This window comes from Sphaeramia orbicularis, chromosome 22 (assembly GCF_902148855.1).
Source record: "Sphaeramia orbicularis chromosome 22, fSphaOr1.1, whole genome shotgun sequence".
Lineage (NCBI taxonomy): Eukaryota > Metazoa > Chordata > Actinopteri > Kurtiformes > Apogonidae > Sphaeramia > Sphaeramia orbicularis.
The window spans coordinates 20,810,500-20,830,609 of record NC_043978.1 but is presented as its reverse complement, the minus strand read 5'-3'; positions in this window follow the sequence as shown (position 1 = coordinate 20,830,609).

Below are 20,110 nucleotides of genomic sequence, written 5' to 3'. Positions count from 1 at the left end.
CTGAGACAGCTCCAAGTGGTATAGCTCTACTGAATTTTAGATGATGATTTAATGTTGTTTTCTGGAATAATAAACACAGCATCAACGTCATGTTTACATGGAGACTAAGAATGAATCAGCTGTGCGTCAGTCGATCAAATTCATTTCTCTCATTTAAAAAAAAAAAAAAAAAACTAGACCAAGGTTTCAAAGGAAAAACTCTTCCCCTCATCACAACATCTTATTCTCCTCTTCACTGCAATGATGTTTTTCTCACCTTTTTTCTCAGCCTCTCCAAATCCTTTTAAGACCCCTATTTACCACTTCAGTCTTTTATTTGCTGTACTAAGCCTCCAAATTTCTCTTATCTTTTTTTTCTTATAAATACGGTCGCTATGCACTAAAACATACACGTGAATGTTTATACCAGTGTTACTGTATGTATAGGACTTGTGGGTGAATGGCTTAAATTTCATAGCTGGTAATTTGTAAATTTTGTTCACTGAAAATAACGAAATGTAAATGTATCTTAACAACAAAAAACATATGTCATAATATTGTCTTAGTTTATCTTCCTTTTCTGATAGTTAAAACACCTTTCTGACTGAACTGTGATATATGCAGTATTTCTACTTTAAAATAATTATATATGACCATAAAGTATGTTAGATTTCAGATTATGTATTATGTATTGGATTATACAGATTTGAACTGAATTTATTTACACCAACAGGGTGGGAGATTTATGTGACCACTAGAGGAAGTAGTGAGTAACTCTGTCTCCCATAGTGAAGAAAACTAACACCACAGACCTTTGACCAAAGCATCAGAAAGTGACCAAATGGATGAGAACCATTAAGAAACAACTTTTAGAATCAAAGGAAGTGACAAAGTTATGAAAGCTAGAAGCACTGTTGTTGTTTTCACCACTGGACACAGATATAAATGAACAGTATTTAGTTTGATGCTGGAATGTCACCCTCTCATCGACATGGGTGCATTTGATAATGAAGGTATAAAGGTACCCCCCCCCCCCCCCCCCCCCAAAAAAAAAAAAAAAAAAGACGAGGCAAGGAGTATTGTTTTTGGTTCGGTTTCTTTGTTTCTTAACACTTTAGCAGCAAAACTATTGGTTCAATTCATACCAAATTGGGTTTATAGATTACCAGTGACCCAGAAGATGTCATTACATTTTGGGAAAGGCAGGTCAAAGTTACAATTTTTTATGATTTTTTAAAAAAAATCTTCCTACCTATATCAAAAAAGCCAAGTGGCCTCTGTGTACGTACGTGTATGTAGTCGCTTTTCCATTGACCCTCAAATTGCGGAAATATAATTGTATAAAAATTTACCTAATGGAAAAAACAACAATTTCGCCAAAAGTCTCATTTTCAATTAAAAGTTTTTGCGCTGACAAGAGGTGGTTTTTCGGGCATAGCGCAAATGGTATATCACACAAAACTGCAATGGAAAGCCCTTTTTTCACAACTAGAGTCAGGTGAATTAAAAAAACAGATGTTGATGGATGTTACAACAAGCAAAGAAGAAGAAGAAAAAGAAACATGTTGCAGTATGCGTGGACACACCAGAAAACCCTATCATTTTTTAATTTAGTATGAAATAGAGGGGTAATATATAATAATCATGAATATATCTGTAAATCAACATCATATTTACGGTTGTTGCCATGTTTATGGAATGACTTCTAGTGTAATTTCGCGATAATAAATAAACAAATCATCGCATTTGTGATTTAATGGAAAAACCGACATTACGCACTTCTGTTTTTTCGACATTTAGTAAATATCAGTAAAGTTCTGCGCAGATGTCCAGTGGAAAAGTGACTTGTGTGTTTGGGGATTCACACAAACTCCAGAGAGAGCTGACTGCTGCAGTTTATCATACTTATGTATTTTTGGTCAAGGAACAGACTAGCAAAAACAGCAAGCTGATAAGACCAATATTTTGGGAGATATTAGTAATTTTGTAATACAATAGCCTTACAATCACATTGCTATGACCAGAACACTTTGGCATTGACTGCTGGACAAATGTGGTACAGCATGCACAAATACACAACAGTATACAAACTCTCACATCTAGAACCTGTGGATCCCAACGGGCCAAGACGTTAGTTTACTTACACTACTGGTCAAAAGTTTTAGAACACCCCAAAGCACAGCTCAATAGTGGTCATAGTAAGCAAGTTTCAGTTTCAGCTGTGAAGAGAAGACTTCCAGTTGCAGGTTTGATCAGTCCATAACACCTTCTTCCAGTCTTCAGTAGTCCACTGTGGTGTTTCATGGCCCAGGTAAGCCTCTTTTTCTTATTCTGAAGTCTCAGCAATGGCTTTCTTGCTGCAACTCGACCCATCAAACCTGCAACTGGAAGTCTTCTCTTCACAGCTGAAACTGAGACTTGCTTACTACAACCACTATTGAGCTGTGCTTGAAGCTGTTGTCCTGTGAGTCTCCAATCACTCCAGTTGTTGACTGTCATAAACTTGTCTTCTGATTCTGTTGTGGCTTTGGCTCTGCCAGACCTCTCCCTGTCAGCATTTCCCGCAGTTTCTGAGTGCCTTTGGATGGTGAAAGAAACTGGACTTTCTTGGACATTTCTCTGTAGGACAGACCTACATTTTTAAGTGTTCTGATGGTCTGTCTCTCTTCTATCGTTAATTGCCTTTTCCTCTTTTCCATTTTTATAGTAACACACTACTTTCTGCAGTACAATTCTGTTCAAATAATACTCACAACGGTATGGTACCAAAGTGTGTTCCAACACTACTTTTATGCAGACAGAGGGGGTTGGAAGGAATTCAGAATCATTGGGACACCTGTAGGAATTGGTAGCACCAACTTTCGAGGCTTGATCAACCTCCATTGCTGCAGAACTGCTTTAAGTTGTTAACCTATTTCTTGTTCGCCTTTTCTGAAATGTACATTATTTTTCAGTTTTGTTTGACCTTACCTTTTTTTGTTTTGTTTTTTTTTTACCTCCAGCAGTTCACTCCTTTCCTTTGTACCATTTCAAGCTGTTCATTGGACTTGAACTGCTTGAATTTCAATACAAAACTGGAAAAATTGGGGTGTTCTAAAACTTTTGACCAGTAGTGTATGTGAGGGGCGGGGTTTGGTGTGCCTGGCACCACATGTTAAATGATGTTATTATCTCTGCTAAGTTGTCTATTTGTTGATCCAGTTCAGACTAAACTGTAACAGTTCTGACCTTGTTTGGGTGTTTCCAAATGTACAGAAACATATAGAAAACGGAGATGATTTGTGGCTGTTTTCTGCCAAAAAACAGTGCTAAGCTAACAGAGCATGGTCTATCAGCTGACCCAGTACGTGAGGATTTTAAGACCCAGTGTTAGATTTTGACTGGCAGTCAAAATACACAGCTATGAGTTTTAGTTTAAGGAAGAAAACTTCATAAAACCATAGTGAAGCCTTTAACAATAAGCTTTATACTATTCAGTGATACAGTTTGTGGATACATAGTGTTGATTCATTGGTGGTTTTGATCCCCTTTAAACCCCTTTAAAATAGAACATGAATTAGTTTGGTTTAGTTTAGAAAAGATGCAATGCATTAGATTTAGCTGACAGCTGTATATCTGAAATACAAACTATAAATTTCACATGCATCTGTCAACAGCACGCTCCAAAAAACACTTTACAGTCACAATAAACCCTCACAATTAGAACAAATATTTACATTCACTTCCCAGACTGTCTCATCAGCATATTCAGAACTTCGATAAGATAAGATAAGATAAGATAAGATAAGATAAGATAAGATAAGATAAGCCTTCATTAGTCCCACAAGGGGAAATTCCAGGCAGGGTGATTTGGTTTGCCTAAGTAATGTTAGTAATGCTGGTATATTAAAATCTGTTTTTAACCTCACATGAAGATCTAGACATGTTCAAAGAATATATGGGAGCTGATTCCAGAGCTTCAGAGAAGTGGTTATTATTATTATTATTAGTCCACAGCACCTGTCTCGTGTTATTTGTTGTAAAAATCTGTGAGATTTAATGCAATGTGACCCTGGAAAATGAACAGGAATGAATGAAAAGGAAGAACTCTACTTCTTCAACCTTGAATCTGCACATGCACTGAAAAGCACATAATTAACCATTGTCAATTTGAGATGCAAAGACGTCATTCTGAACTGAAAATTATTCACAAAGCATTAATTTAAGTACTAATAAAAAAAAATGGGTACCTCTTAAAGACCTTGGCGTTCTTCTGATTCCAGGAACTTGGCAGACGGACCCTATGCTGTTTACAGGGAGTCCCACCGTATGTGCAGTCCAACCTCTTCACTCATTCTGCCTCTGAATAAAGTGGTGTGCTCTTTCTCTCTCTCTCTCTCTCTCTCTCTCCCCCAGCGGTCTATGTTCATACAGTGACTCACCTCCAGTTTAAAAAAAAAAGTGATGCCTTGTCTCTTGTTTCAGTCTCGTTTATTTATCACCTCTGAACAATCATTAGTCGATTTTTATCATATTCCTTGCGGGGCTGTTAGTGCATCTTTGGTAATAAATTGCACCTTTATAATGCCCTTGCCCTGTTCTGTGGTATTTTATCTCCTGTTGAATCTCCATAATGTTTCTTTTGGGACTAGTAATGAGTCTGAGATAATAAACCTTCAACTTATAAAGATCTTGCCACATTTTATGACTTTTTTTTTTTTTTTTTATGTTGCAACCATTCTTGGTCAGCATCCAAACTCTTTCCTGTACAAAGTATCTCATCTTTCTCTGACAGCATGAGACGGACAAACAATCAGTATTATATTGTCTGTGCTAGTCTTTGCCCACACGTTCCCTTAATTGTGTTTATCACTGATTTTCCCATTTCCAGCAGCATGTCTTCTGGTAACGAAGCTACATTCAAGAAAAACAGACAGAGAACCCCCCCACAGCTCGTACATTTGCCAACAGAGCATAAATTAAACACTTCAGGGTTAAATCATGATCTTTGTCCAGCAGTACACATCTTGAATATTCATGATATTCAAGATAATACACAATTTGTGAGTCGAGGTGTCACATCTGGAAAAAAGCAGCGAGACAGGATGATTTATTGAATATTTCTCATCCAGGGTGAACTGCATTAGCATTAGATTACTTGAAGATAACCTGTACTGATTATGATGTTAATGAAAATTGTATTTAAATTTTAAAACACGGGAATATTAACATATTTGTACCTGTTTTAATCTAATCTGGAATCTCACTGACTCACTGCGTGTATGTGTTGTACGTGACAGATACAGACATTTCCTTATTATTACTCATCATATCAGCATAATGATGTAATGAACACCAGTAATTTTTTTTTTTTTTTGTAACTTATGTTTTATTAGTTTTAAAAGAACAACAAAAAAAACACAACAACATAAATAAATAAGTCTGGGTAGCACAGTCTTATCAATTATTTTGCTTATATAATGTCCATTTTTTCCACTTTTTGTTCATTTTCGGTTCTTGTAGTCTCAATCTGTGTGTTAGTTTTTCCATTAGAAATATGTCCTCGATCGTAGTTATCCATTGATCCATCTTCCCCCAATTCCTTGTTATACACTTTTTTGCAGCTATCAACATCACCTTTACCAAATATTTATCGTATTCACGTATAGTGTCATCACCAACGTTGCATAAATAAAGAATTTCAGGTTTCTTTGGAATTGTGTATCCTAATACTTGACATAGGACATTGCAGATCATTTCCCAATATTCCGAAAGTTTTGAACATTTCCAAAAAACATGAGAATGGTCAACATCCATCTCCCCGCCTTCTCTCCAACATTCCTGATGCCTCTGTAACTGTTTACTTTTAAACTTGGGTGTAATAAAAAATCTTAAAAGGTTTTTCCAGGCGAATTCCCTCCATGTCCGAGAGCTAGTAGTTGTATGATGTAATTTCCACATGTTTAGCCAATCTATATTATCAATTTCTATGTCAAATTCTCTTTCCCATTTCACTTTTACATAGTAAGTTGTTTGCTTATCGGGATTTATTAAGGCTTTGTATAATGCTGAGATTATCCTAATTTTACTATCTTTATATGCTTTAGTCATGATTTGAACCACATCGCTCTCTTCCATGGAGGGTCCCACCTGTATTTCCCCTTTATAATAGTCTCTCATTTGAAGATAACGGAAAAAATCATGTTTCTCAAATTGATATTTTTGTGCCAAAGTTTAGAAACTCTCCAGCCTCCCATTATTTTCCAAAACACACCAAGCTGTAACTCCCTTGGTTACCCAATATTTATAGTTTTGGTCAATTTTGGATGGCATAAATTTACTATCATATGCTATCCATTTTAGTTTTGTTGCATGTCTTTGGACTTTATGTGTACGCAGCATTCCAAACCAAATATTAAATGTATGTTTAATTATTAAGTCTAAATTAATTTAATTTTTTTCATAAGCATCTTTATTTCCTAGAAAGTTTTGGATAGGCTGTTCCAGTGTTCCAATTTCAATATCTTTCCACTTACCACGGTAACATGGATTACACCAACAATATATATATTTTAATTGTGCAGCTTGATAGTATTCTTTTAACTTTGGCAACGCCATCCCTCCCATCTCTTTGGGTAACTGGAGAGTTCCATACCTTACCCTAGGTCTCTTGCTCTCCCAAATAAACCTTGATATTATTCTATCCCACATTGTGAATTGAGTTTGAGTAACCTCTACTGGTAGGGCTTGAAATAAAAAGAGAAATCTAGGTAGAATGTTCATTTTTACTATTTCAACTCTGGAACTAAAATCCAAGGGCAAAGTGGTCCACCTTTTTATGTCTTTTTATATATTGTCTTGAACCTTCAAATAGTTTTTATTATTGATATCTAGAAAATCTTGTGTAATTTCTACTCCCAAGTATTTGATTGATTTCATTTTCCAATTAAATTTGTAGGATTCTTTAATATCTTGAGAGGGTATATAGTTACATTTTAGAATTTGAGTTTTTGAAATATTTATTTTGTATCCAGATAAGTATCCAAATTGTTCTAAAAGTTTCATCAATTTAGGTAGTGATGTATTTGGTTGTTTGAGGTATGCAATCACTTCATCAGCAAAAAGCCCCATCTTATGTTCTACTCCATTTATAAAAACTCCTTTTATTTCCTGATTTTGTCGTACTGCTTGTGCCAGTGGTTCAATAAAAATTGAGAAGAGCGTTGGTGAAAGCCCACATCCCTGCCTAGTTGACCTTTGTAAATTAATTCTATCTGTAAGACTTCCATTTATTTTTATTCTGGCAGTTGGCTGACAATACAATGTTTTAATCATTCCTATAGATTTATTATTGAAACCCATTTTTTCTAGAACGAGGTACAAAAAATTCCAATTAACAGTCAAATGCCTTCTCAGCATCTATACTCAGCAAGACTGTGCTCCTTTTCTTTCTCTGTGCCCTCTCTGTTATGTGTAAAGTTTTCCTAATGTTATCATGCGTCTGTCGTCCACTTATAAACCCAGTCTGATCTTTGTCAATTATTTCTGATACAAATGTATTTAGCCTTTTGGAAATTATTGATGTATATATTTTATAGTCAATATTTAATACTGAAATTGGCCTATAATTAGAGCAGAATTCCTTGTTTTTATCTGGTTTGGGAATAACTGATATTATTGCTTCTGACCATGAAGCTGGCATTTTATTTTCTTTTAGGGTCTAATTTAAGGACTTACAAAAAATTGTTATTAATTCGTTCTTAAATATTTTGTACCATTCCGATGGAAAACCATTGCTTCCTGGTGATTTACTATTTTTTAATGCATTTATGGCTTTTAATACTTCCTCTTTTGAGATCTCAGCTGTTAATGTATTATTTTGATTTGTGCCAATTGATGGGAGGTCTAATAATTGCAGAAACTTCCTCTGTTCTTCAGTGTTTGCAGAAGGAGGTTGTGTATAAAGTTTTTCATAATAAGTTTTGAGAATATTTTCAATTTCTTGGGGCTTATGGGTTACTACGTTAGTTTCCGGATCCTTAATCTTATAGATTGTATTTAATGCCTGCTGTTTTCTTAACCTTTTAGCCAAAAGTTTTGTTGATCTTGGTCCCATTTCATAATAGTTCTGTCTAAAATTTAAAAAAAAAAAAATTAACATTTCTTCCTCTAGCATGTTATTAATGCATCTCTTAGTATCTTGAAGTTTTTGTTGGATTTCTGATTTTTTTGTTTTTAAAAATTGCTGCTCCAAGTCTTTAAGCTTTTCAGAACAATCTTCATATGTTTTCATTTTATTTTTTTTCAACCAAGTTGTTTTAGATATAATTTTTCCTCGAACCACTGCTTTAAGGGTATCCCACACAACTGTTGGGTTCATCGCGCCATTGTCATTTTGCTCAATATATTGTCTGATTTCTTCTTTGATTTCTTGTACTAATACTTCATTGTTCAAAATACCCACATTTAATCTCCACAAAGTCTGTTTTTTCCTACTAGAAACATTAATTTTCATATATAGGGCATTATGATCTGATACGTCTGCACACCCAATTTTACATTCATCTACTTTATATCTGTCCGATTTATTTACAAAAAAATAGTCTATTCGTGAGTGTACATTGTGGCTGGAGGAATAGTGGGTGAAATCCTTCTTAAAGGGATTGAGGTTCCTCCATATATCTATCATTCCCAATTCCTCCAGTGACAATTTTACAAATCTTGTCAAAGGTTTTTTAGTTTTTTTAACACTTGTTGTGTCCAATTTGTGATTCAGAATTATATTAAAGTCCCCTCCACAGATTAAAGTTCTTTCTGCTTCAGTTGCAATAACATTAAACATAGATTTGAAAAACTGTTTATCACTTTCTGGAGGGGCATAAACATTCACTATTGTAATCCTCTCTTCCTATAGCCTTCCCTTTATAATAAGACACCTACCTTCCTTTTCTTTAATCTCCTTTTCTAAATCAAACCTTGTAGAATTAGACACCAAAATTGCTACCCCTCGTTTACGACCCTGTTTATATGAACTGTAATATGTATTTCTGAATCCCAGTTTTTTTAGTTTCTCATGTTCCTCATCTTGCAGATGTGTTTCTCGTGATAAGGCAAATTGTATTTTTTCCTTTTTTAGTTTTAGTAACACCTTCCCTCTCTTTTTAGGGGTAGTCAGACCATTCACATTCAATGAGACAATTTTTAAAGTATGCATATTCTTTGATTCAAATAAACTAGTGTGTACCCAGTCAAAAAAGAACAAACTAAGAAAACATAATGAACTAGATATTCAAAACACAGAACAAGTGACTTCCAAAACAGAGATGCCTCTAAACCTCTCCCATTCACCCTGTTGGTGGGTGAGCAGGAAATCCTCACTACAGTTGAGGGCCTGCCACTAGACTCAGTAACACATCCTGCAAATGGATTTAATGGTCTAGCAATGTCCAACATAGTCTCTCTCTGCCCTCAAAGTCGGCAATTATGTTTACATAAGCCCTTTAGCTGACACTTTGGTTATATGCTTCCAAATAATATTATACTAAAGTTACATATTAGCCCATTTGACTTGACTGTAAAGAGGGTCTCCCAGAGGAGGCCCGTTACCTCGGTAGTTCAGTCTTTAATCTGGGGGTCTCTGATATTCGCGTAACTTATCCCTTGCACGTTGCGCGGTCTCCAGCGTGGATCCTCCGCCACCAACTCGCTGCCATCCAGTTGTTGTTTGAGTACGGTGAGTCTCTCCCCCGTTCCCACCTGGCAGATCCACGTCGTATCCCCTGGCTCTCAGGTCAAGCGCAGCATCCATGGCGTTGTCGTAGCTTTTAGTGCCGTCGCCCCAGAAGACACGCATTCTGGTGTAGGGGGTTTGGAAGCGGACGCCTTGCTCTTTAAGCACTTTCTTAAAGGTCCCATTTTATGCTATTTTTCAGTCATGTCATATAGGTCTCAGAAGCCCAAAAACATAGTATTTAAGTTTGTTCGCCCCAAAATCATCCTTTGTTCAGAGTTTCAGCGGTCGAAAAAGTCACTCTCACCAGCCCTCCTCAGAACAGGCTGTTTCTGGGCCTGCTTCCGGGTATGCAAATGAACGCATCTGTCCACGCCCACTCCCCCTCCCCTCTCTGGGAGAGGACGCGTATTCTCCCGCTATATATTAATTACGAGAATACGCTGAAAAACACGAGACTTATCTGTTCTGAATACACAAGTCACCTGTCTGAAATGCCCCTCTGTCGTCTACAATACACGTCTCAGTCAGAACGTCTTTCCAAACACTGGCTTTCTTTGCCTTGAGGCGTGATTGAGCCCCAACGGAAAACGGCAGTGTTGTGTCGGGTTCGTGGACCTGACACGGAAAGCCGCCTGCCGCCACTAATGCAGGCAGCTACTAACAAGCTTGATGCGAACTATAGTGATGCCAACCACAAAAGGCCTGTGTTCAAAGTACTTATGTTGAATGTCTCTTGATATTATCAGCTCTTGTATGTTAACGGGGACGCAAACGTTAGCAGCAGTAACCGAGCTATGTTAGCTGCCATGCTAACGTTAGACGTACACATCAACAACCACCAGCTTATCCGTAATGTAGGGTTATGCAGTGAAGATACAAAAAATGATAAGAACTTACATCTCCCACACTTGTACTTGGGTCACGAAGCGTTGGTGCTGCGTCCTTCTTGATTTGGAGTCTTGGTGCTAAGCCGGAGCTGTATGGGCCCATGTTCGAAAAACACTCATCCGTGAAATGCCGGGCACACACATACAAGCGTTTGGGAATGTTGTTTGGTACATGACCATCACAGATAGAATCCAGCCACTTTTTTCGGAGAGGCTCGGAAGTGGGGAGCAAAAATAAACTTTCATGTTGGTGTGTGCAGCCAACAACACCACAACTTGCGTGTCTCGCCTTCGCCCTGTTTGTTGTCCAAGAGGTACTTTGCCAGGGCGGGGCTCACCTTTTCATGCAGGGTGGGGGCACAGTCAGGGGGAGGAGTTAAATCCGCTTATTTCGTCATAAGCGGACCCAACTCAAACTCGGCCGTTTGAGCAGGCATTTTCACAAAATATGGTGTAGCAAGGCAGGGAGGAAACAGACAGTTTTCAAATTCGAACCTCTTAATGAGGCTACTGCAACACACGCTACTGTAAGAAAACTTTCACAAAGTGAGATTTGCATAATATGGGACCTTTAATGCCAATATAAGAGCGCCGTTTCTCTACTATTTCCGTCGGGTAGTCGTGGTCAAACTGGATCAGCTTGTCTGACACTCATATTTTCTTCTGCCATGCTTTCTTCAGAATCATTTATTTGGTTTCAAACTCCAAAAACTTGACCACTATAGCCCTGGGACGCTCACCCGGGTTTGGTTTAAAAGCGGGGGTTCTATGTGCTCGTTGAATATGCAGCTCTTTATCTTCAGGTAGATCCAGTTCTTTTTTCAAAACTTGGTCCAAAAATGTTGCGACAGAGTCTTTTTCACTGTCCTCTAATAGGCCAAATACTCGGATATTATTTCTCCTAGGTCTTGCCTCAAGCTCGGTTATCTTGTCTTGCATCTTTCGCGTGTGAGTTATCATCTTCTGCAGCGAGACGCCTGCCTCCGTGTTCCACTCCTCCAGTTCCACGATGCGAGCCTGGGCCTCAGCTAGGTCAGCCTTTTGCTCTTCCATCTCTTTGCTACTTTCTTTGAATTTGTACTCCATATCTTGACGTAGTGAGGTAATGTCTTGTTTAAGCTCGGTTTTAAACGAGGTTAGATCACTTCGCATCGTGGCCCGGAGGTCTTGAATTTCCTTGCTAAGCTTTGCTAGCCCCTCGAGCATTAGCTTAGCGTGGCCTGGATCTGCTTCGCCCATTTCTTCCTCCTGCTCCTCGTGACCGCTCTCTTCATTTTCAGCGACCTCAGACGTGCCTTTTGGTTTTCTGTGGCTTTTTCGCGTTCCTGCTCCACTCATACTTTGATTGTTGGTCGTTCTGTATCGAGCTTTGGAATTTTGGTGGAGTTCTAGTTCACCGACAACGGAGAGCTATTCACTACGCGTATGTATCGTTCGCCATCGTGTAGGAAGTCGCCAACACCAGTAATTTTAAAGTAGAGTTTCATGGTCATATCCTCAGGTCATCTTTATTCATAATCTCTGCAACACACACATAGTAAAACAGGTATTAACCCTTTGGATGCCAGAGTTAAAAAGAAAAATATATTCAATTTTGATATCAAGATTTTTAAAAAGCTGTAGCTGTAATTGTCTTTTCTTAGCTTTTATTATTTTTATTTTATTTTTTATTTCTTTTCTTTCTTTTATTCTTTTTCTTTTTTTTTTTTGGTAACCTTTTTTGTTCTATGATTACTTTGCCATTTTTATTACTATCATCAAGTATGTCATGTAGGACCAGGGGTAGGAGGGTGAGGGGATGGGAAAAATGGAACCTGCTTAATGCCTCTGAAATTGAATATTCAAATGTTCAATGTAACTTAAATCTGCACCAAAAAATCATAAATAAATATGTAAAAAAAAACAAACAAAAACAAAAGTGGTTCAGGGAGCATGAGACATTATATTCCCACATGGATTGGACTAGACAGAGTCCAGACCTGAACCACATTGAAAATCTGTGGGATGTGATGGAGAAGACTTTACAGCATCAATAAAAGGTCTTAAATAATAAAAGATAAATACAACTCTGGATGGAAATTAATGCTGTGCCATTGGATAAGCTTACTGAAACAATGCCATGGTCAATCAAAGCTAAATATTCACGTGTGGTTCTTATTTTACTGCACTGTATATTATCCGATTGTATGTTGATCATAATATTGAGTGTTGAGGACAAGAAAAAAAACTACTAATGGATGACAGCTACGCACAGTATAGATATTTCCTAAAACATAACATAATCATAAATTATTTTTCACTGATATGGGCTTGTCTAATTTTCTCAAAATAAGAAATAATGACAAAAATTCCAGTTGAACTCATCATGTTTGCCGGTCATTTATTTAATAATCCATTCCCTCTCTTCAAACGTCATTATAAATATTACTTAAAAACGTCCTACTGAGTCATGACAGACTTTCATCCATGATCAACATATTTTTTCTAACTGAAGTGAGTTGATGCTGTCAAAACCTGTAATAATTACAAGTTAAATACCTTTTTTTTTTACCCCGGTGATGACATGGTTAGTTAATTGCTGAATCTCTTGTGCTCATGAGACATTCCAGGTGGATTTCCTTATTAAAACCTTCCAGACATGAGGTTGACATTTTAATCTAGGCCCAGTCAATATGCCAATCATATTTTAATTCCCTCCCATATGGGGTTTCATGCCGTCCATCATTCTAATCCTACCTATCAACTCAGAGCTCAGCACTAACTACACTGAAGGAGATCAATGAGCACCTTCCAATAAATGACTAACTGAAGTTCACTTTATTATGTCGAGATCATTTGTATTAAAAAAAAAAAAAGAAAAAAAAAGGGAAAATATCATTCTTCCACTCTCACCTGCCTCCACACACCTCTGGTCCTCTGAGCCTTATAAGACAGACAGTGAAGTAATGAAGAAGAGGCTCCCAGAGATTTTCACATCAAGGTGCTCAAGAAAATTGAATCAGAGCTTGAAATCATGCAAAAAGCAATATTTTAGAAGGTTTTAAGCAACATTAGCTCAATTTAGCACCAAGTTTATAATAGTTTTGGATTTTTCATTATAGTTTAGTTTTTAGTTTTGACTTTTTTTGCTCTAATTCAGTTTTTAGAGCAGGTTTGCTAGTTTTTATTAGTTTTTGTTATTTTCTAAATGCTTAGTTTTAGTTTATTTTTTGTTTCTTTATCTTTTATCTTCTTCACCGTTGAATTCAAATAAATCCCAGACAGGACTCTGCTGTTTTCTCCAAACTTTAGTCTACATGTTTCCAGGTAGAGTGGAGACAAGAAGACGCCTAAACGACAAGTGACAAGAAGTGACGGACCGTTAAATATCATATGGTGCCACCAGCTAAAATTGCTCGAGGGAAATAAATCAATTTTATATCAATCCGACACTGACAAAGACGAAAACTAAGCGAATTTTATCCAGAATTTTTATACGTTTTAGTTAGTTTTGTAAACACACAATACAGTTTCAGTTAGTTATTGTTTTTTTCTTTTAATTATAGTTTTTATTTATTTCAGTTAATGAAAATGTTTTTACAATTCTAGTTTTCGTCATTTCGTTAGTTTTCATTAATGATAATAACGTTGTTTAGCACTCAATAACTGGTCCAGTATGACACATATCAAACCCTACTAATCATTAGTATAGCAGTTTGGACATAAATAACTAATAGCAGAACAGCTGAATGTACATTTTATGGTGAAATTCATATTAAAACTGAGACAAATTTTCACTCAAGAACAGCCTTGTTGACTCCGGCTGAGTGTTCTAATGATGCACCTCTGACTTACATATGAAGTCATTCTATTCCAGGTTCTGTTCATCAGGTGTGAGTGGGTGCACCTGCGTTTCCACCACAGCTGAGGGGGATTGTCCTGGGTGGGTGTGGCTATAAGGAGGCTGACAGTCATTGGCTGTTTCTCAATACCAAGAACGCAGAGGACGGTCTTGGTAAGAACGGTCCCAGAGAACATACTTCCCAAGAACACAAGTCTATCTATAATTGGAATGGCTGCATACTTTATTTATTTATTTATTTATTTATTTATTTAGAGCACAGGTGTCAAACATGCGGCCCAGGGGCCAAATCTGGCCCACCAAAGGGTCCAGTCTGGCCCTTGGGATGAAGTTGTGAAATGCAAAAATTACACTTAAGACATTAACAATCATTTTAGTTCAAGTTCCACATTTAGACCAATTCAATCTCAAGCGGGCAGGACCAGTAAAATACTATCACAATAATCTATAAATACTCACAACTCCAAATTTCTCTCTTAGTAAATGTAAATATTTTCATGGATTTACACTAAAAGTGTAATTTCACAAAAATGTGAATAACCTGAACAAATATGAACAGCTTGAAATATTTTAACAGAAATAAGTACAATTTTAACAATTTTCTGCCTGATATTAAATGTTTTGAGTGTTTGTAGATCCACTGTTGATCTGTAAGTTACAATGTACATGTGTAAATGATAAACTGAGGCAGAATATTGTTAAAATTACACTTATCTTTTCAGTTTGTTCATGTTATTCGCATTGTTTTACAGGATAGTTTGTAGATGTTTGTAGATTTTCATTGTTTAACTTTACTTTTTTCACTCTAAAACATAGAGAAAATTTTGGAGTTGGTATTATTTACATATTATTATCTTATTATTTTACTGGTTCGGCCCACTTCAGATCAAGTTTAGCTGAATGTGGCCCCTGAATTTAAATGAGTTTGACACCCCTGATTTAGAGCATGCCAAGAAACAAAATAAAACAAAACGAAGCAAATTAAGACAAAAACAAAACAACATTTAAATGAACAGAATCTATCTTCAAATATGTGCAAGTCTGAATTTTGCATGGTTGAAAAGGAGTAGGAAGACGTATAACCTTATTTAATCTTACCCCTCAAGTATTTTTATACCTTTATCACTGACTTAATACAAGAATCAAACAACACATTTTTCCTAATTTTCGCATTTAACCACAACTAATACATAATGCAGTAACTGAATTATACACAACAATAAGATCATGGCAGTACAGTCATACAAACAGACTTAACAATTCAACAATTTTCTTCAATAATTACAGCATATTTATCACTTCAACAGTATCCATAAACAAACAGCTCATTCATAATCTGAACCCACTTTATCCTCACTAGGGTCACGGGGGTCGCTTGGAGCCTATCCCAGCTACTTACGGGCGAAGTGGGGATACACCCTGAACATTTCGCCAATTCATTACAGGGCTTACATATAGAGACAAACAATCACTCACATTCACACATATGGGCAATTTAGATTTACTGATTAACCTATCAGTGCATGTGTTTGGATGGTGGGAGGAAGCCAGAGTACCCAGATAGAACCCACGCAGACCCGGGAGAACATGCATACTCCACACAGAAAGGGCCCACCCCCCATTGACTGGTGTTGGAATCGAACCCAGGACCTTCTTGCTGTGAGGCACGAGTGCTATCCACTGCACCACTGCTCTCAGTGTCATTATTAAATACTGTTCCCCTCAAGAATCCATTCTTTATATGTTTTTTTTAAACTGAATTATGTTTGATATTTGTTTCATCTCCACACAATTTGTTCCACAGTTTTACTCCATAGATGGTGATATAGAAACTTTTTAACGTAGTGTGCACTTTATGAATCTTCAAATTTCATTTCCCCCTTAAATCATAGCCTCCCTCTCTTTCACAAAACATTTCTTGAATATTGCCCAGCAGTAAGTTATTCTTTGCTTTATACATTATTTGAATAATTTTGAACTCCACAACATCAATGAGTTTTAAAGTTTTAGATTGTAAAAATAGTGGATTTGTGTACTTGTGAGCTTTCCTCCCTGTCTCTGCTGTATTTCCACCCTCTGCTCCATAATGTATTTCACTCAAATCACTACAATGTCACTCGATTTCATTTCAATACATTTATATTTTCATGTCATGTGTACATTTTGTATATTTTTCAAAACTGTAATACATGTCGTCGGTTCAGCCGGGCACATCCGTCTGGGTCCTGCTCAAGCCGGCAAGAAACTGCATCATGGGAATTATTCCCCAGCCAAGTCTACACGAGTCACCACCCAGTGCATCCTTGGTTTACGCTAGCTGACAAGAACAACATCCGGATATTCCATGCGTTCTTGGTTTATACCAACTTGCAATTGGAACAGTACTTGGGCCGTGACTGATGATGTTTCACAAGAACGCAAGAACAGAAGAACAGACAAGAACACATGTTGGGAAATGGTCATTGTTCAGGTTGGTTCTGATCTTTGAGGAGTCAACGTCTCCATTTTGATCTCCCCATATTGCCCTTAAAAGAAAAGACCCATTCATTTTATTTCCCTTTGGTTTTGTTGTTCTAAGGACTGTTTTGTTTTTTTGTCTATGGTTTTGATCAATTTTGTGGACATTTAAGTTTGGGTAGTTAAGGTTTCTACCCAAATCACCTATGAGAACCCTTTCTGGCCCATATTTACCTCCGCCAAGGAGGTTATGTTTTTGCCGGCGTTGGTTTGTCTGTCTGTCTCTGTCTGTCTGTCTGTCTGTCCATGTGCAAGATAACTCAAAAAGTTATGGATGGATTTGGATGAACATTTCAGGAAATGTTGATACTGGCACAAGGAACAAATGATTAAATTTTGGTGGTGATTGGGGAGGGGGGGCACTGATCTGCCTAGGCGGAGGTCTGCACTCTCAGAGTGCTTTTCTAGTTGTATAGTATGTTCATTGCTTCTACCCCAAGCCTTCACATCATGTATGGAAACATAACCATCCTTAACCCAGGGGTATTTAATCTGGTTGGGTCCCTCTTCCAGCACACCTGGTTCAATTAATGATCAGCTCATCATTAAGCTCTATAGAAGCCTGATAACAATGTAATGGCTTCCAGGTGTGCTGGAGGAGGGAAATATCTAATGCTGCATTCCAGACCACCTGTAACTCATGTTTTTCCAACCTTCTTCCGGTGAAAATGCACTGGAATGGCAGAGAAACCTGTGACTTCCCACCTGTGAACTCGTACTAGATCGATGTACTCCCAGTTCCGAGTTCTGATGTCACATAGCCCGTCAAACAGCAATGGTGGCCCACATGGATGCGGTGTTTATGCAGATTGTTTATTAAAACAAGGTGTTGCTCTATTGTTATTTATCTGTAAATGTTCTGCATAATCAGCAGCTACTCTAGCGTTAGCTAGTTTTCAGTCCATTGAGTGGAACAATAAATTAATACCTAATATGTATCCAAATAACATAACATAAAAGGTACAACAGCTTCTCTTGCCTTACTTGCCCTTTTTACTCCTCTGTTTCCCTCAAATAAGCAAAGAGCAAACACCTCTGGGATAGAAATGATTGTAAGTGAACATAAGCCCTGTACGGTCCACCATGCTGGTTTGTTTACATCTAGCTCCCACAATTCCTCATCCTCAGGCAGTTTAGCGTGACTTGCCTGGAACGCTACAAAGTCGTGAGTTGTGGTTTGAAGTCGTGACTTGCGGGCTCAAAAACCTGTCTGGAACGCAGCATAAAACTTGCAGGATACCAGCCCAACACTGAAAAAAAAAAATCTGTTGAACTAACATGATAGAAGTATTGAAAGCAGTTCCACTAAATAAAGTTATGTTTTGGCAACTCATAAAAATCATGTGCATGTTTCATGATCTGCTTATGCTACACTCACATGATTTTTTCATGCGCTTTTAACATGTTACATTTTTGTTAAATATTTTTACTTTCCTTATTTTAACTGAACAGATATATCATATTAACCAATAAAAATTTAATCATTTTAATTGGATTCAACTTCAAAATGATTAACTAAAATAATTATTTTATGTTACTTTAAAAGGTACCCTTTTTTTTCCACCATGGAATACTACTTTCACAAAGACTGCAATGAAACCCACATCTTTCTTGTGCCACCTAAACACTGCACATTTTCCAGAGAATAAAGTGAAGAAAACAAAATATCTTGAACCACTTTTAATCCAAAGATGGATTACAGAATTCAAAATTGTCAAGAACACTTTGGTGATAAACTCTAAAGCATTACAAAGATGCTATAGTGGAGAGTATTTTTCATGTACCTCACAAAAAATTTTAATACTTGACAAACAGGTCTTTAAGTAAAAATAAACAATAAAACTGCACATCAAAAATATTCAGCACTGTGCAAAAACAAATCACAGCATATGTCATGGCATATTCAAAGCATTTCCAACACTGAGGAAAACAAGTTTTTTTTCTGAACACCTTGAAATCATCAACAGTACTGTTCTTGAATTCTTGAGCTGTCTTGCAGAGCATGGTGCCCTCCAGCTCTAAGACCACTTTAAACAAAACATTACAAACATGCTTTAGTAGTGGAAAAACACACTTCTTTAACTGCAAGAATGAAAAAAATATAATACTGTTTACCTATCAAGAATATATAGCAACTGTGCAAAATTGCAAACGCTGAGGAAAACAAACTTTTCTCTGTAAACACTTTGAAAAATGCTTATCTGTCTTGACAGATAAAATGTTCATTCATAGAGTCTGTTCTTGAGCACTTGAGCTTTTTTGGAAAGAGTGGTGCCCTCCAGCTCCATGATGATTTTTTGGAGCACCTCAAAGGTATATTTGAGGTCACGAGGATAGTCGAGGTTCAATGTGTAGATCAAGCCAAACAACATGGCAACAGCTAACGGAAAGTTGTCCAGCTCCTGCAAGACCAGAAACAGAAACAAGATGTTGGATTAAGTGTGCCGTTCTCCAATTCCCATAAACGTTTATACCATTTCAGAGACGCTCACCTTTTCAAAATAGCCTGGAGATTGCACCTGCACCGCGGTGGTCACGTAATGGCGGACAACTTGGCTGAAAAGTTGAAACTTTCACAGGCGGGGGTGTGGTTTTTGGGAGAGAGCAAGACGTCACAGTGACATGACATTTTCCATAAGAGTGAATATCCTCCAAAAATGTGTAAAAGTCCAATGACCAAATCATGTTTACTCCTCAAACATAAAACAATCATGTCGAATGTAAAAGCTAAATTCATAAAAAGTCCTTAACCCCCTTGAGGCCATTTTTTCAGTGGACCAGATTTGAATACCTCTTTAACCCCTGATGTGTCTGTGGTGATCGTTCTGAATGCATGATCTATTTTAAATATTCATAAAAATTCAACTGTTTGCTCAATAGAAATTTTTTAAAATGTTTTGACAGAATAGACCTTGTTCTTTCCATAGACATCTGAGCATGCTCAGTGCACCCTCCACCAGAGTGAGATCATCTCGCTGTAAAAAATAAACAGTTTGGGCTTTTTTTTGGTTTTGTTTGTGTTCATTGTTGTTTTTTGTTTTTACTATTTACAGTGTTGAGGTGATTTTCCTTTTATTTATTTTTTTAAATTGCATTTTGACCATGTAACTGCTTTTTGGAGTTTAACCAGGTGTCAAAAAGCAGCTGACTTGGGGGGGGGGGGTCTCCAAAACA